This window comes from Falco peregrinus, chromosome W (genome assembly GCF_023634155.1).
Source record: "Falco peregrinus isolate bFalPer1 chromosome W, bFalPer1.pri, whole genome shotgun sequence".
Lineage (NCBI taxonomy): Eukaryota > Metazoa > Chordata > Aves > Falconiformes > Falconidae > Falco > Falco peregrinus.
In genome coordinates, this window is record NC_073743.1 from 27,123,690 (window position 1) to 27,141,783 (window position 18,094).

Sequence of the window (18,094 nt, forward strand, 5' to 3'; positions counted from 1 at the left end):
ACCCAGATAGCTGCTCACTCTATACCCTCTCCCACAGGATGGGGAGAAAATGGAAGGAAGAAGACTCACGGATTGGGATAACGACAGTTTAATAGGGAAAGCAAAACCTGTTGTGCAAGCAAAGGAAAAGGAGGAATTAATTTACTACTTTCCATCAGCAGGCAGATGTTTAGCCACTTCCTGGAAAGCAGGGCCTCAGCACACATAATGGTTACTTAGAAGACAAATGCGATAATCACAAATGTCTCCACTTCCTCCTCCTTTCCCTGACCTTTTATTGCTGAGCATGACATCATATGGTATGGAATATCCCTTTGGTCAATCTGGGTCAGCTGTCCTGGTTGTGTTTCCTCCCAGCTTCTTACATACCCCTGTTTTGCACCTTTGCACCAGGAGGTGCTGGTCCGTGATGATCCAGCAAGAAAGGTACTCAGACTCTGTAAGGTAACATTTAAAATGCTATTTATTAGAGTTAACACTATAAGAAGAGAAAAACATAGATAATCTTATGCCCCTTTAGATGCTGGGAACCCCAAGCACTGAACATGACCCACATGCAGCATACTGTGCAGACCCAGTCCATAGAGGAGACTCCCACATTTAGGTCATTCAAACTATTATAGGCTTTTTTTTGCAAGGAAACAACTCTATTCATTATTTCTGCTGGCAAACAGAAAGGATGCTGTCATGAGAACTTCTTGCTGCACTGTTAGATAAAGACAAGGCCATGCAGGTGACATAATCGAAGTGAAAGGGAGTTGTCTGCAGGATCCTCTGGTACAATGAGCTGATCAAGTTTATCCTGCAGCCAAAGGATTTATGCAGCACAGCACAGACCTGGGCCTACTCAGTTTAACTGTTATGTGGATCACTGAATCCTCGACATACAGTGGTCTCCCGGTCAGGATTACTACATTCCACCCCTTGATGCACATACAGTTTACCTTTCTTAAATATAAGTTACAGATTATATTAGTAAGCAGTTCAGCTAATAGAAAGTTTCTTATACATAAGCTAGTCACTACAAATAATAATAGTACAAGGATAATGACAAATAAAACAAATACTGGTTGTGAAAATAAGTGTAGAAGAGGAATGATATTAGGCTAGCATAGTAAAGCACAGCACTGACCTGGGCTTGCTCAGGTTGTTACATGCATGCCTAACTCCTCGATGTAAAATGGTCTTGTCAGGACCACTACAACTTCCAGCCTACTCACTGACTGGTATAGTGAGAAAGAGAAGGCCTTGATGCTGTGCAAGCACTGATCAGCAACAGCCAAAACATTGGTGTGTTATCAATGCTGTTTTAGTCACAAATGCAAAGCACAACACCATACCAGATGCTATGAAGAAAGTTAACTCCATCCCAGCCAGACCCAGTACAGTATGTATTTTAATATAGATTTTAATTTCAGAGCTACATATTTTTTATCTACAGGACCTTGTCTTCTTTCAGTACATAGGATAGGTTATTCTCTGGAAATAAATAGGTGTTAAACAGTAACTGAATCTGTTCCTGCTTCATTAGCTGCAAAACTCAATGTGTGGGACTACTGGAAGAGAGAACAGTTTTGTGATATGAAGCTCTTAAATCCCAAATAGCAGAACCTAAAAAATAATTAATTGACTTTGTATCTGGCTGTAATGGTGGGTCAAATGCAGTTCAATGACTGGGATTTCTGGAGAGTCAACATATCCGAAAGTTCCTTTCTTAGATAAGGAGCCTCAGAGAAAGCTAATGGCTAGAAATTAGAGTGCTAGAGTAGATCTTAAAACTATGTGATTCAAAGAAATCACCTCACAGTCCGCAACTGTAAAAGACACCTTTATTGGCGCTGGGAGAACGTAGGGGTTAGCACCTCCCTGTACGTGTCTGACAATTTTTGAAATTACAGGTCAATTATACCTTTTGGCTATCTGATAATAGTTATCACATGCGATGCATACTAATGGCAGAGGTTCCTGTCTCTAGGGTCCATATAGGGTGGACCTCTGGTACTTAGGCAGAGGTCCTCCCTTCACCCGGGCCCTGCTCGCCTCGAACGTGGCAGTAAGTATTCTCTTATTGTTTGTTTGCTTTTATCTTATGAATACCATCCCTGCTTATAAGCTTATTTACAGAAGCAGAAGCATCGGCGCCTAATATGTTTTCAAAACAGGCCCCTACTTGCAAAGTCATGCTAGCATGTCATGCCTATCTATCTCACTCCACTCACACTGTATTTCAACTGTTTAGGCAATTGTTACTGAACTAACAAGCAATGCCTGAACTCCCGTTTCAATCCCCCCTTTTCTGTGGTAATGCAAATTCTTTTGCATGGACCACACCTTCCATAGATTAATAACTTGTTGAACTAAAGAGCAAATCTGGTACCACATCCAGATATTAATTACAGTCAATAGGATGGCTATTAATATAGGGTGAACTAAGGTGTGGAAAACTTGGGTGGCTGTAGGTGACTTAGTCCAAGTAGTGAAGATGTTCCACCAATGATGTTCTCCTTCCTTTTCAATCTCAGTAATGACTTCTTTAATTTCTTCTACATTATGTCTCACAGTCCAGACCACCTTTCGGATTGTTTCGTTAACTTTCTGGATTAGTACTTTGACATCCGGGTGGTAAAACATTTTTCGCAAGAGTCCAATATCCATTCCAATGGTAAGTTTTGGTATCTCATGACAGAGAACATACACATCCTAAATTAATTGGTTTGTTGTTACCGGGACAGAATAATTGAAGTCACATCCACTAATCTTAGTAAAATTACAAACACAAAAGTTAGTTCCCTTAGTTGTTTCAAGGCACTCTTCAATTGTTACATTAGGACATACAGTTCATATGCATGCGCACCCTTGTCCTACATAATAGACTTGTGATTTGGCGTGTCCCACAGGGGTCATTTCAAAAATACAAATACTATTATCGGTGTCTAAACAGAGATCTTCCTTTTTGATAGCTGCATTTTTACAAACAAACCCTAATTGATTCCACTGGGTGCAAGGTTCGGTGCTAATAGTTTGCTAATTCTGAGTCTGATTGTTATAAGTGGCCCACACATTATATCTAATGAGCCTTATGACTCCATCTTGATGAACAGTCCCTAGTGCCAAAATTGGTGAAACTTTAATTTCCATGGCCTCTTGGATAGTTAGGACAAAGAACACAATCACGCTTGCATGGGAGTTATAAGTAAAATTCACTAATTTCCACCACGCATTATACTGTATCTCAAATTCTTTTGTAGTACCATTCTTTAATATGATCATCCGTATCTCTTTAGATAAAATTCCATTTTCTGCTTCCCTGATTATAGCTGTTGTTGCATCTTGTAACCAAAGTTGTGACTGTACACATTGTAAAGCTAAAGATGTGTTCTCTTGCAGTGTATCTACAAATTGGATGGTATACCTAAAATCCTCTGTAGCATGCTTGGCCAAGGTTATGGTGAGATCACTCAACAGTTGTTGCATCTCAACTAACGTTAAAAGGGAGGATCTTAGTGGGACCTCCATTTTACCTAGATGTGAGGTATCTGTCCCAAGTTTGTTTAGTAATATTTCTTGATCTACTGAGTTTAGAACCCCCATTCCCATGACAAGCCACCCCATTAAATTTCTTTTATTTTGGACATGGGATATTCTAGAATGCAACAAAGCCTTCCATCCTACCATACTTTGATCAATAAAAGGTCTGCATTCTTCCTTAACTTGGAGTATGTCTGCTTGGACCTTTATTTGTACTTTCTTTAAAGTATATCTGGGGTCCAGTAGTAGTTTCTGTTGATTTGGTTGTCTAACAACATAAGGTCCTACAAAGGAAAGATTATGAGACTTTATACACAATGGCCCTGTCTTGGAAGTCATTGTTGATGTAATGGGGGTCTGCATGGTAGGGGAGTTTGGGATAATTGTAATAGAACGATTCTGTCTGCTAATTCTATTATAACATGCCATTTCTACGGTCCAATTAATCCATATCCTCACATAACATGGTTGGTAACCTCCATCAGGACCAAACCCACATTCTAGCATATAGCCATCATTAATGTGTAGGGTTGAGTTCAGTGAGTCTACACAGGAGACTTTTAAATGGCCACCAGGGGATACTACAATGTTTTTATCTGGTTTAGTTATATTACTCCTTATAACCTTGATTATTCGTTCATCACGTATACTTGGGCAGGAGATTACATTTTCTGCTGGTAGCAGATCATCAAATTTTGTGCTTTTAACTTGTACTCTTCTATATGCCTGTCTCCAGTATTTGTTATCTAGAATGACTGCAAGACATGTCAGGGTGCTTGAGTCTAGGGGCTTAACAGTGTATTTGCATTCCTGTCCCAGGCATGGTTAGTGTTTTGGCACTCTGCGTGAGAAACCGGACTTATGATGAGGTTAACCATAAATATTTGTTTCCCCCTACTTCAAATTTACAGGCTAACGTTACATTATATACAGTTTCTTCTTGGTTTATGATTGTAGTATCATGCAAGCTGTCCCGTTCCTCCCAAGTAATGTTAAGGTTATTGATTTCCAAGAAGATATGCACAACATCTGCTATTTTTTCCTTGGAATCCAAATTATTGAGGCCCACCTCTCCTGTATATACCGATGGGTCTTCCCACACCCGATTATAAGAATAGCTTATGACTTCTTGGGAGTTACTTGATGAGTGAGTGATGGGAATCCAAAGGAAAATTATACTTATTGCCATAAGCATATGGAGGTTGGTCCAATTTGTTCTATTTTCCATCTCCTACTTGTTGCTTGAGGAGGAGGAGCAGGCACTTTCTTAACTTTTGAGTAATGAAACCAGAGAATATTTCCATTGACCTTTACAGCAGTGTGGGTTGTGAGAAGTGTCTGGAAAGGTCCTTTTCACTTTTCTTCTAGAGGTTGACCTACGAAAGACTTTGCATAAACCCAGTCTCCAGGTTTAATATTGTGTAGGGAGTAATCTAAACCTTTAACCCTGGTCTGCATTACTCGTTAATGTCCAATAATTGTTTTCCTAACTGTACGATATATTCCTTTACATATCCTTCCCCTATTTCATGTAAGTCTTCCCCTGTATATGTCATGTCATACGGTCTTCCATAGATCATTTCAAAATTACTTTAGTTTATCTTTTATTCTCAGCTTTACTCATATCCTCAACAAGGCTAGGGGTAACACCTGGTCCCATTGCAAATTAGTTTCTTGACAGATTTTAGCAAGTTGCAATTTAATCAGGTGATTCATCTTCTCTACCTGTCTACTGACTTGTGGTCAATATGGAGTGTGCAGTTGCCAATCAATGTGCAACAGTAAGTAGGCTAATTTATGCATATGATTTGTGCACAAAAGTATGTCCCTCGATCTGATGAGATAGTTGTTGGTACCCCAAACCTGGGGATAATTTCATTAAGTAGTGTGTTTATTACCTCTCAGGCTTTGTTGCTATGGGTAGGAAAAGCTTCTGACCAGCCAGAGAAAGTATCTGTTAAGACCAAGAGGTACCACTACCCCCCTTTTCTTGGCAATTCTGAAAAATCAATTTGCCAGTGTTGTCCAGGACTATTGTCCTTGCCAGTTGTTCCCAATCCAGTCTTAATTTTGGTCAGGGGATCATTTCAAAGACATATTGTACACTGGTAACATGTATTATCACGGTGTACAAATTTTGCCCCACTATTTGCTCCTTTAGACTATTATATAAGGTGTCAGCCCCCCCAATGTATTTTGCTGTGTTCTTCCTGTATTATTTTCCACAAGGCTCTCTCCGGTATTAATGTTTGCCCTTCAGGGAGAATATACACTTCAAGGTGGCATTCAGATCGCATGCTAATTTCTGGTCCTCTTTCAAATATAAAAATTTAGAACTTGTACTTACTAGGTTCCCATCAGGTATAAGTGCGGCGAATGAAGAGACGGGACGCAGCTTGATGCAAGCAAGTTGTCCCTTTATTAGTGATTTTCTTACAATTATATACGTTTCTACCTTCTACATATTACACACTGATTGGTTAAATCTTAAGCGTAAAAAACACTGATTGGTTGATATTTAAGGCACACCGTTAGAACAGTAGGAACTTACTAGTTTATCTTGACATAGCAATAATTTCTATTCCAAGGTTAGGGAGTTTCTTTCTACGCGGCTTTCTTGATTACATATTGGCGCCATCCGTTCCCTTATCTGGCTACTTGTTTCTCTGTCCGTCTGGTTGCCTCCTCAACTGTAACGGCTCAGGGGTCTGCAGTTAGCTTGTTCCTTTGTTCCCAGGGCTTGTGCCCTACAAGTTCTAACAAGTCTCTATTCACCAGGCTATCAGTACTTGGACTCTTGTCCTTGAGGCCTTGTCCTACATATAAGAGCTGACAATTTTACCTCCCCTTCTTCTTCTGCTTCCCTTTTTGCCATTATATCTGCAAGTCAGTTCCCTTTTTCTTGGTCCGTGTTACCCCTTTTGTTTCCTTGACAATGCATTACTGCTACTCGTGTGGGAAGTTTTATAGCTTCTAATAATTGTAAGATTTCCGTTGAATGCTTGATCTGTTTTCCATGGGATGTTAATAGCCCACACTCTTTCCATATAGCTCCATGAGCATGTACTACCCCAAAAGCATATTTTGAGTCAGCCCATATATTGTCTTTCCCATTTGCTAGTTCCAGCACTCTGGTCAGGTTGATAATTTCAGCTTTCTGTGCAGAGGTTCCGGCTGGCAGTGCCTGGGCCTTGATAACATCTCGTGTTGTTGTTATGGCATATCCTGCTTTTCAATGTCTATTTCTAACAAAACTGCTTCCATCTGTAAACCAATTTTCCACTCCTGGTTTGGGTTCTTCTTTAAGATCCAGTATACTCAAATAAGTTGCTTCAATTGTTTCTAGACAATCATGGGCTATCGGTTCCCATGTTGCTGCAGTGTCACTGAGAAAAGAGGCTGGGTTGACAATATTAGTAGTAATGATGCTTATATCATCTTGTTCTACCAATACTGCCTGGTATTTGAGAAACCGAGAAAGGGATAGCCAGTGTCCTCCTTTCTGCTCTAATATTGCAGAAACAGCGTGAGAGACTAGGACAGTTATCTTCTGTCCTAAGGTGAATTTACGAGCCTCCTGTATATTCAATATCACCGCTACCATGGCCCGTAAACATCCCTTGCTTTCTTCATCCAGTTGTTTAGAAAAGTAGGCAACCACCCTCTTATAAGGCCCAAGGTTCTGGGCCAGGACTCCCAGGGTGACCCCTTGTCTCTCATGTGAAAACAACAGAAAGGGTTTAGTAATGTCAGGAAGTCCCAAAGCCGGCGCTTTCATTAGTTCCCTTTTCAGGGTTTTGAAGGCCTTCTCTGCCTCTCCGTTCCACTGTAATACCTTCACCTTGTCTTTTAAGAGTTCATATAGGGATTTCACTAGAAGTCCATAGTTACGTATCTAAAGATGGCACCAACCTATCATTCCAAGGAACGTCCACAGTTCCTTATGTGTCTTAGGTCGGGGGTGTGCATCTTACATATTGTTTTTCTGTTGCTTCCCCAACTTCCACATTCCTCCCACAATTTCATACCCAAGGTAGGTAACTTCTTGTTTTCTTACTTGGGCTTTCTGCAGAGAGATTTTATATCCCCTTAGCCCCACAAAATTTAATAGGCTTACCGTCCATTCTGTGCAATCCTCTGCTGTGTTTGTAGCAATTAAAAGATCATCTACGTATTGAAGCAGGACACCACTGTCGTCTGGGGTAGTCTATTCTTTGAGTTCCTTTGCCAGTTGATTACCAAACAGAGTGGGGCTGTTTTTAAACCCCTGAGGTAACACAGTCCAGGTTAGTTGGGTCTTCCAACCTGACTGGATTTTCCCACTCAAAAGCGAGTAACTTCTGACTCTCTGGCTCCAAGGGCAAGCAGAAGAAGGCATCTTTCAAATCTATGACTGTAAACCAAACTAAATCCCCTCTTAACTTTGTTAGGAGGGTATAAGGGTTAGCCACAACTGGGTGTAGATCTACTATTTGGTTAATTGCTCTCAAATCTTGTACTAATCTATTCTGAATAGGTAAAATGGGGGTATTATATTCTCATTCACATTCTATCAACAAACCAAATTTTCAGAATGAGTCAATGATCGGTTTAATTCCTTTCTGATTCTCTGTCTTTAGGGGGTATTGTTTAATCCTTACTGGTTTAGTGTCTGATTTGAGTCTTATTTGTATGGGTCTCACGTACTTAGTCCTACCTGGGGTTCCATTGGCCCATATTCCTGGATACTCTTGATCCCATACATCCAGAGGAATTTTGTTTTCCTTCTTTGGCTGTATCAAAAATAAGCTTAATAATTCAATTAATTGCTCACCTTTTACTTTAAATCTCACTTCATTGTTTATAAATTTAATTTCTGCTCCCAACTTTTCTAACAAGTCTCTCCCCAGTAATGATTTTGGTGCATTGGGCATATATAAAAATTTATGTGTTCCTATAAGTTTCCCAATCTTATACGATAGGGGTTGTAAATATGATACTTTCTGTTGCCAGCTGGTTGCTCCTATTACATTTAAAGAATCATCAACTACGGCTAATTGCTGATTTAATACCGAATAAGTTTCCCCCATATCTATCAAAAATTCAACCTTTGTATCCTTTTTCTCCAGCTCCATTATAAACAAGGGATCTACTGGGGATTGATTCTGCAGTCTTCCCTAATCCGTATTTAATTCTGCTAGGAGAGGAGGAGATTGAGGTTTGCCCTTTCTTAGCTGGGGACACTCTTGCTTCCAGTGTCCCTCCTTCCTACAAAAGGCACATTGATTATTTCCCAATCTAGCAGGTGGTTGACTAAAGGGTCCTCTCTGTCCTCCTCCCCTTCTCTGATCCACTCCTCATGAACCATCCTTGTGCAGGACCACAAGGGCAGCGTGGGTTATGGCTCTACCCAGCTTTCTCCAATCTACACTATCCCAATTACAGTACACCCGCCAGGCCTCCTCAAGGAGTTTCTCAATGTCTCTTTGGTCTTCTGCTTTAAGTTTTGTAACTTCCTCTGAATATCATCTGAAGACTGCCCAAGAAAAAGGGAAATTAACTGTAATTTTCCCTGGTCTTCAGAAGGGTCGATTGTGGTATATTTTCACATAGCCTCCCACAGTCTGCCATGAAATTCAGTGGGCATTTCAGTGCTGTTTTGTTTCATCGCATAGAGCGCTCCCCAGTTTACACACTTCAGCATAGCATTTTGTAGTCCAAATTCAATCCAAGTTTGATCTCTCTTAATATTTTGATAATCTTGTGGGTCACTAGGATTCCACAGGGGTTTGTTGAGGGGAACATAGTCATCTATATTTCCCCTCAAGGTCCGTATGTTTATTAAAGCTTGAACGTGTTCTGGCAGCCTTGAGTACTAGTTTCTTTTTGGTTTCAGTAAGTTGATCCAACATCAAGTCCATATCTTCCCAGTCAGGGTCCAAGGCCTTGGTAAATGCCTTAAATTTCTTGGCTACCCCTTCTGGGTCATCTCTCTATGTTTTGGCTGTTAATTTCCAATTTTCAAGAACCCCCATAAAGAAATTTATTTTCAGACTTATGGCCCCCCTGGGTCCAGTGGCTTCACAAAGAGGAGTTTGTATCACTTCCCCTTTTCTGGCAGAGGGGGGATTGACCTAGCCTGCGTCCTAGCTCGAGTTCTCCCACTCAGTGGTAAGAATGGCAGGGAGGGGGTTCCTGACATCCTGCCCCACTTTTGCTGCTTTCCCCTCTGAGCCTCCAAGGAGGTATGTTCCTCTTCCAAAGAGCTTCCTCTTTACCCCGCCCCTTCCCTTATAGGGGAGACAAAATCCTCTAGTCTTTCTTTTGACTCCTCTTTATATTTTAAACACCTCTGTCCTATAGAACACGATGAACAACACCTTTTTAACTTCCTGATTTCCTGCTTCTTGTTATCTTTTTCCAAAGCTAAGAGAAGGGGGTCTTGAGGGGTCATATTAATTCCGCATGCTTTCTGCCACTCAGGAGTATTCCTCAGTGTAAAGAACATATCCACATACATTACCTCGTCCCATTTTCCTTCTCTCTGGAGTGTTGTAGCTCATGACGTGTCCAAACCTCAGCGCAGCACCTGAGGGACCATCAGCACTCAGACTCTCATAGAGAGGAAGGCAAAATGGCAGTTTATTGAAAGACACAGGCACTTATATACTAGTAGCAGAGCCAGCCCCTTTGTGGGCAGTTTTCTACTTAGTTCCTACGTTTCCGTCACAACATGTGATCTTCTGCATTGCCACATCCCTATGCTACTACAATTCCCCCCTTCTATGCTACTACAATTCCCCCCTTCCATGCTACTACACTGGAGGAAAAACATTAACTGTAAAATAGTATTATAATTAAAGGTCCCATTTAGGGGCCATTTCTCCTCATCCTCCAATTTATATAAAGGCCACCATTGATTACAATACTTAATTAAGGTTTTCTTGCTGATACTTCCTCCGGACCCTCTCCCTAAGTCCTTCCAGTGGCTTAAAATGCACCCTAATGGGCTTCATGCTGGGATTTCAGTACTTTGTTGTGCCCCCATCCCCACAAACTACACACCTATAAAAACACTTCGTGACACAATACAACAAAAATATAATGGTCGATAACAAGTTTCAATTGGTGTTGTCCTGTGCCACCACAAGCACAGCGGGCTGAGAGTATCTTCTACTCGTTTCAAAAACATGCTTGAATTATGTTGGCAGTGACCACACTGTGCCACAATTAATGTCTGACACTGTTTACAATCCAGGCACAAGAACATTCTGCTCTGTTCTTGACCCAAATCAGGTGCTGTCTGCCTACTTTGACCTCCCATATAATAACAGTGTTTCTTGGTACAGCTATGTGCCTCACTGACCAAGCCCTGTTAATACGGGGGGGGGTCTCTGTGTGTGTGTCTGTGTGTGTGTATGTGTGTTCTGCAGCAATATTCTCTTGATATTTGCACTCAGGGAGTCCCGCTCTCGTTACCCATGCCAATATTCAACTTTTGCCCTGGTCTAACGGGTTCCCCTTTAGACCCTTAATTAACAAACACACAGTGGCCCCGAGAGTGACCTCCAAATACAATATATTATGAAACTTAGTATGATGGCTATAATAACCCCAATAACAAAATCAATTCCTATTTGCATCCACTTTGTCCCTTCACTGGCCGACCTCCTCATGGAGGGGCAGAAATCCAGTTAGAAGGACTTCACACTTGCTTCATGCATAATTGCATGTCTCAAACACACTTGCAGTCATTTGGGCCAAGTTACTTTCATTTCATCCATCTCCGGCCATTTCCCTTGCGGGAGAATGGAACCGCAGATCGGGACTCCACACTTGTTTCGCAGAGAACTCCTCATCTCAGGCATTCTCCCTCACATCTTTGTTGATATCACACTCACACTTTTTAGGGTTCTTCCCAATCGTGCAAGTCAGATAGATTACGAGGATAAGAGTGATACCAAAGGCAGTCCCAATCCCAAAGGAAATACTGACCTTAGTTGTCAAGAGCGATTCTAGCTTACAATCTATGATCTTTATACAAAGAGCAGAACAACAGTTTGTCCCACTGACAGGGCAGATACTCCTGTCCCAATCTCCCAATGAAGGGAACAAGCCTCCAGTCCCAGAACATCCTGAATCCCACCAACAGGGAGACTATTCCTGTCTCAATCTCCCAATAAAGTGAGCGAGCCCCAATCTCCCAAGTACCGCTAGCAGGTCAGGAGCTACTTATCCTGTGTATGTCTTATGGCAAGTACAACCCAAAAGACCAGTTACCTTGACCCAATTCCAATTATTACTGAGGGGTGCTTTAAGTTGCGTACCTCTCTCAGGATCTTGTCCATTCCTGTGATGACCCAGGGGAGATGGGGAACCTCTCTGGAGAAATCTCCAGCAGGCGCCCCAAGGGTCCCCACTTCCAGTGCATCTCACAGCCGAATGGAGAGTCTCCTGGTTGGCTCGCCAACTTGATTCAAAGAAATCACCTCACAGTCCGCAATTGTAAAGTAAAGAACACCTTTATTGGCACTGGGAGAACGTAGGGGTTAGCACCTCCCTGTACGTGTCTGACAATTTTTGAAATTACAGGTCAATTATACCTTTTGGCTATCTGATAATAGTTATCACATGCAATACATACTAATGGCAGAGGTTCCTATCTCTAGGGTCCATATAGGGTGGACCTCTGGTACTTAGGCGGAGGTCCTCCCTTTACCTGGGCCCTGCTCACCTCGAACGTGGCAGTAGGTATTCTCTTATTGTTTGTTTGCTTTTATCTTATGAATACCATCCCTGCTTATAAGCTTATTTACAGAAGCAGAAGCATCGGCGCCTAATATGTTTTCAAAGCAGGGTCATGCTAGCATGTCATGCCTATCTATCTCACTCCACTCACACTGTATTTCAACTGTTTAGGCAATTGTTACTGAACTAACAAGCAATGCCCGAACTCCCGTTTCACGTGTGCAGTTCATTCCTAAGTTAGCTACATTTCTCCTGAGTAATCAAAGATAAGTAATTTCTTTTATCTTTTTTCTTGTTTTTCCACAAATAAAAAGGAATGCCATAAGACAAAAATTGTTTTTAAAGATTATGAATTACTTTGGCAATAGAAATTATAAAACTATCTCAGATTCGATAAGGATAAGATGACTATATACATGTCTGAAATTCTCATCTAAAATAGTCTTGCTTCCAGTCACATTTCCTCTCAGGTATGTCTGTTCCAGAGTGAGCTCCTCCATGGGCTGCAGGGAATATCTGCTCCAGTCCCAATGAACACCTCCTCCCCTTCCTTCTCTTACCTTGGTGTTCCCTCTGCTGTTTCTCACTTTCTCCCCCTCCTTCTGTCTCTGTCCAGCATTTTTGCCTTTTCTTAAATATGTTTTCACAGAGGCACCACCAACTCCACTGATGGGCTCAACTGTGGCCTGGAGTGGGGCCATTGTGGAACCAGCTGGAACTGGCTGTGTCCGGCACAGGGCAGCCCCTGACCTCTTCCCACAGAGGCCACCCCTGCAGCCCTCCTGCTACCAAGACCTTGCCACCTGCACTCAATACAGCCACATTCATTACATTGATGATCTGTGCTGTATATGGAGTTACAATGTGAGGGAAGCACTTAGCTACTATGTTAACACAATAATTTAGGACATTTTCAAACATCAGAGTTAGTAATTTGCAAATGTCTCAGTATACCTGTCTACAGAGATCAACACGACCTAGTCTTCATCCCTAATTTTGCAGCCCTATCTGATACTGAAATAGTAGGAGTGCAGTAGGAGTGAAATAAGAGTGTAGCAATTATTTACCTTCAAGTCTAGATATTAAAGGATGCATATAATATCTGCAGTCAGTTTTACACAAGGTTCTAATAGAACAGCAGCAGTTGTTGTTGCCGTGTGTTGAGAGGAGTGCAAGGCTTATAAGGTACCTGGGGGTGTCTGAGGGGTTTTCTGGGCCCCCGGCACCCTTGGCCTGTGTGTGTGGAGGGATCGTCCGGCAGATCTCATGAGAGGGGCCAGAGAGAGGTGGTGCTGGCGGTCCCCGCAGCTATTTCAAACCGCTAGGGAGCGTCAGCGACCAGGGCATAGCGTGGTAGTTCACGTGCAAACAGGGAGCAGTGCCTGAGGAGACCCGTGCAGCAGTTTGCTCAGTAGGGCGGCACACTCTACCAGTTGGGCTGCTGCCTGCTCTGCTCACCAGCAGGCTTAGGCTACAGCACCCATGGTCTCCCCAGCTAGCTGGTGTCTGTGTATGCCTACCGAGCACGTTGAGGCCTCCAGGGAATTAGAAAGGCATATTAAGCAGTGCTTTGAGATCATTGGAAGCATGGTGGCAGAGATCAGGTGAGGGCTGTGCTCTGCAGCAACTGGGAACCATCTACCTAGCCAGGCTAGCCTGCGATGAGTGGAGGCAGCCATCCAGACAGAGATTCCTATCAAGGAAGCTGCTGTCCAGGTGGAGGGCTTTAAAGTCTGTACCCCACACTCCTGGGTGGAGGAGGGTGGAAGTTCCACCTGTGGGAGGTGTGCTCTGGTGGAGGCACTCAGGCAGCAGGTAGAGGAGCTGCAGGAGGAAATCAGTTATGCTGTATTAGACGTGGGGAGCAAGAAATAGAGTACTGAGGCATTGCAAGAAGAAATACTAGGGCCTTGTGGCACTGACCTCCAAGGACTACCAGACAAGGAGCATCAACAGCAAACATATAGCACCTTGAAGAAGGAGGTGCCATAGTCTGTGGTGACCCATGAGAACAGGATATCACTTCACCCTATTTCCTCATATATACCAACCAGCAACAGATGCAAAATCTTAGCAGTGGATGAAACCAATGAGCAAGACTCACAGGGAGAAACTGCACCAGTTGCACACATTAAAAGCTGCAAAAGGAAGCAGTGAGTGCTAGTAGTGGGTGACTCTGCTGAGAAGCATGGAGACATCCATCTGCCAGCCTGGTATAGAGTCAAGGGAAGTTTGCTGCTTGCCAAGAACCAAGATCCAGGATGTCACAGAGAGACTGCCACAAGCGGTAAAAAGCACAGACTACTGTCCCTTACTTCTTTTCCATGTGGACACCAATGACATGGTAAAGCATAACCTAGGCAAGATCAAGCAGGACTTCAGAGCCCTGTGGGCACAAGTGAAGGGGACAGGAGCTCAAGTGATCTCCTCTTCTATCTTGCCAGTCAGGGATAGAAGTGTAAGCAGAAGTTGACTCATCATGCAGATCAACACCTGGGTTTGTGGCTGGTGTCGTCACCAGAGCTTTGGTTTGTACAATCATGGGATGTCATTCAATGAATACAGATTATTGGGGATAGATGAGATCCACTTATCTAGAAAAGGAAGGAGAATCTTTGCTGGCAGATTGGCTGACTTAGTGAATCACATTTTAAACTAATGAACTTGGGGGATGATGTTCAAAGCTGTGACACTTGTGTACTCACAAGCAACAGGGTGGATAAGCACACCTAGTAGATGAATGAGGAATGCCCCTCAACCCTCCAAAAAGGTTCCGCCAAAAAGGTGAAACAGTTGGCGGTCCAACTGAAGTGTCTCTATACCAGTGCATGCAGCATGGGTAACAAGCAGGAGGAGCTGGAAGCCACTGTGTAGCTGGAAAGCTATGATCTGATTGCTATCACTGAAACTTGGTGGGATGAATCACATGGCTGGAGTTCTGCAATTGATGGCTATAAACTGTTCAGGAGGGACAGGCAAGGAAGGGGGGGGGGGGGGGAAGTGTTGTTCTCTGCATTAAAAAAATGGATTGATTGCACAAAGCTGTCCTTGAAAAACAACAGTGTACAGGTTGAGAGCTTACGGGTGAAAATTAGTGACCAAGCCAACAAAAGAAACCTTGTGGTTGGTGTTTACTACAGGCTGCCTGATCAAAGGGAGCCTGTTGATGAAGTGTTCTTACTTCAGCTACAGGAAGCATCATACTCACAGGCCCTGATCCTGCTGGGGGACTTCAATCACCCTGACATCTGCTGGAAAAGCAGCACAGCAAGCTGCAAGCAGTCCAGGGGACTCTTGGACTTCATAGAGGATAGCTTCCTAATTCAGGTGATAGACATTCCAACCAGAGGCAAAGCATTACTGAACCTGTTGCTAACTAATGCAGAGGAACTTACTGTAGAGGACAAGAGTGGCTGTAGCATGCCCTGGTGGAATTCATGGTCTTGAGGAATATAGGCCAGGTGAGAAGTATAGTCAGGACCCTAAAACTTAGGAAAGTGAACTTTCAGTTAAGGAATTAGTGGGTATAAACCCCTGGGAAACTGCCCTCATGGATAAAGGAGCAGAATAGAGCTGGCAACTCTTTAAGGACATTTTTCTTAGTGCACAAGAGCTCTCAATTCCCATGTGCAAATCAGGCAAGGCAGGCAGGAGACAAGCATGGCTGAGTAAGGACATCCTGGTCAAACTAAAGTGTAAGAAGGAAATGCACAGGCAGTTGAACCAGGGAAATATATCCTGTGAAGAATACAGGGATGCTGCCCAGGTGTACAGAGGTGGGCTCAGGAAAGCTAAGGCACAGCTGGAGCTGAATTTGGCAGGGAATGTGAAGAATCATAAGAAGGGCTTCTACAGGTACATTGGTCAGAAAAGGAAGGAAAAAAAATTGTAAACACACTCCCCCCACCCCCAATAAATGAGACAGGAGATCTGGTGACAGTGGACATGGAGAAGGCTGAGGTACTCAACAACTTTTTTGATTCTGTTTTCACTGGCAGTCTCTCTTCCCACATCTCTCAATCCCCTGAACCTCAGGGCAGGGACTGGGGAAATGAAGTCCCTCCCATCATAGGAGAAGATCAGGTTTGAGACCACCTGAGGAACCTGAACATACACAAGTCCATGGGACCTGATAAGATGCATTCCAGGGTCCTGAGGGAATTGGCTGATGTAATTGTCAATCCACTCTCCATCATTTTTGAAAAGTTGTGACAGTCAAATGAAGTCCCTAGTGACTGGGAAAAAAACATCACACCCATTTTAAAAAGGTTTAAAAAGGAGGACTTTGGGAATGACCCACCAATCAGCCTTACCTCCGTGCCTAGTAAGATCATGGAACAGATCCTTCTGGAAGACATATGAAGACATATGGGTGACAGGAAGGTGATTAGAGACAGCCAACATGACCCCCCCAAGGGCAAATAGTGCCTGACTAATCTAGTGGCCTTCTATGATGGAGTGACTGTGCTGGTGGACAAGGGAAGAGCAAAGAATGTCATCTACCAGAACTTCTGTAATGCCTTTGATATGGTCCCCCACAATATTCTTGCCTCTAAATTGGAGAGATAGGGGTTTGATTGACGGACTGTTGGATAAGTATTGGCTGGATGACCACATCCAAAGAGTCAACAGCTCAGTGTCCAAGCAGAAACCAGTAACGAGTGGTGTCCCTCAAGGGTCCGTACTGGGACCAATACTATTCAGTATCTTCATCAATGATATGGACACTGGGATTGAATGCATTCTCAGCAAGTTTGCAGATGACACCAAGATGAGTGGTGCAGTTGATTCACTTGAGGGAAGGGATGCCATCCAGAGGGACCTTAACAAGTTTAAAGAATGGGCCCATGCGAACCTCATGAAGTTCAACAAAGCCAAGTATAAGGTCCTGTACCTGGGTCGGGGCAATCCCTGATATCAATACAGTCTGAGGGATGAATGCATTGAGAGCAGCCCTGCGGAGAAGGACTTGGGGATATACTGGTGGATGAAAAATTGGACATGAGCCAGCAATGTGCACTTGCTGCCCAGAAAGCCAACCATATGCTGGGCTGCATCAAAAGCAGCATGGCCAGCAGGCCGAGGGAGGTGGTTGTCCCCCTCCACTCCGCACTTGTGAGACCCCACCTGGAGTACTGCATTCAGCTCTGGAGCCCCCAGCACAAGATGTGGACCTGTTGGAGTGGGTCCAGAGGAGGGCTACAAAAGTGGTCAGATCACTGTAACACCTCCCCTCTGAAGAAAGGCTGAGGTTCAGCCTGGAGAATGCTCCAAGGAGACCTTATTGTGGCCTTTCAATATATAAAGTGCTTATAAAAAAGATGGGGAGAGATTTTTTTACCACTGACAGGACAAGGGATAACAGTTTTAAACTGAAAGAAGGTAGATTTAGATTGGACATAAGGAAAAAATTCTTCACTATGAGGGTGGTGAGACACTGGAACCCATTGTCCAGAGAAGCTGTGGATGCTCCATCATTGGAAGTGTTCAAGGCCAGGTTGGATGGGGCTTTGAGCAACCTGATCTAGTGAAAGATGTCTCTGCCCATGGCAGGGGGATTGGAGCTAGATGATCTTTAAACATCCCTTCCAACGCAAACTATTCTATGATTCTATGAAAATAATATGAGGTGAGGTAAACTCATTCAATTGTGATCAGAAGGGAATAGTTCATAGAATTAAAAAAAATTAACAAATAATCTTATTTGCAGATTCTGGTGTGAGGACAGATTTTTTCACAACAGTTGTACTTATCCTTTATTGGAAGCATCAGGGAACATTGCCACAAAGGATGAGGAAAAGGCTGGGGTACTCAATGCTTTCTTTGCCTCAGTCTTTAA

General features: G+C 43.1%; 1 protein-coding gene across 6 annotated transcripts in view; it reads left to right on the top strand.

Moving 5' to 3' along the window:
* The window catches only part of LOC129783015 (single-stranded DNA-binding protein 2-like), a 159,754-nt gene that overhangs the window by 130,409 nt on the left and 11,251 nt on the right, over positions 1–18,094 (top strand). The gene's annotated exons all lie outside the window — the stretch shown is intronic.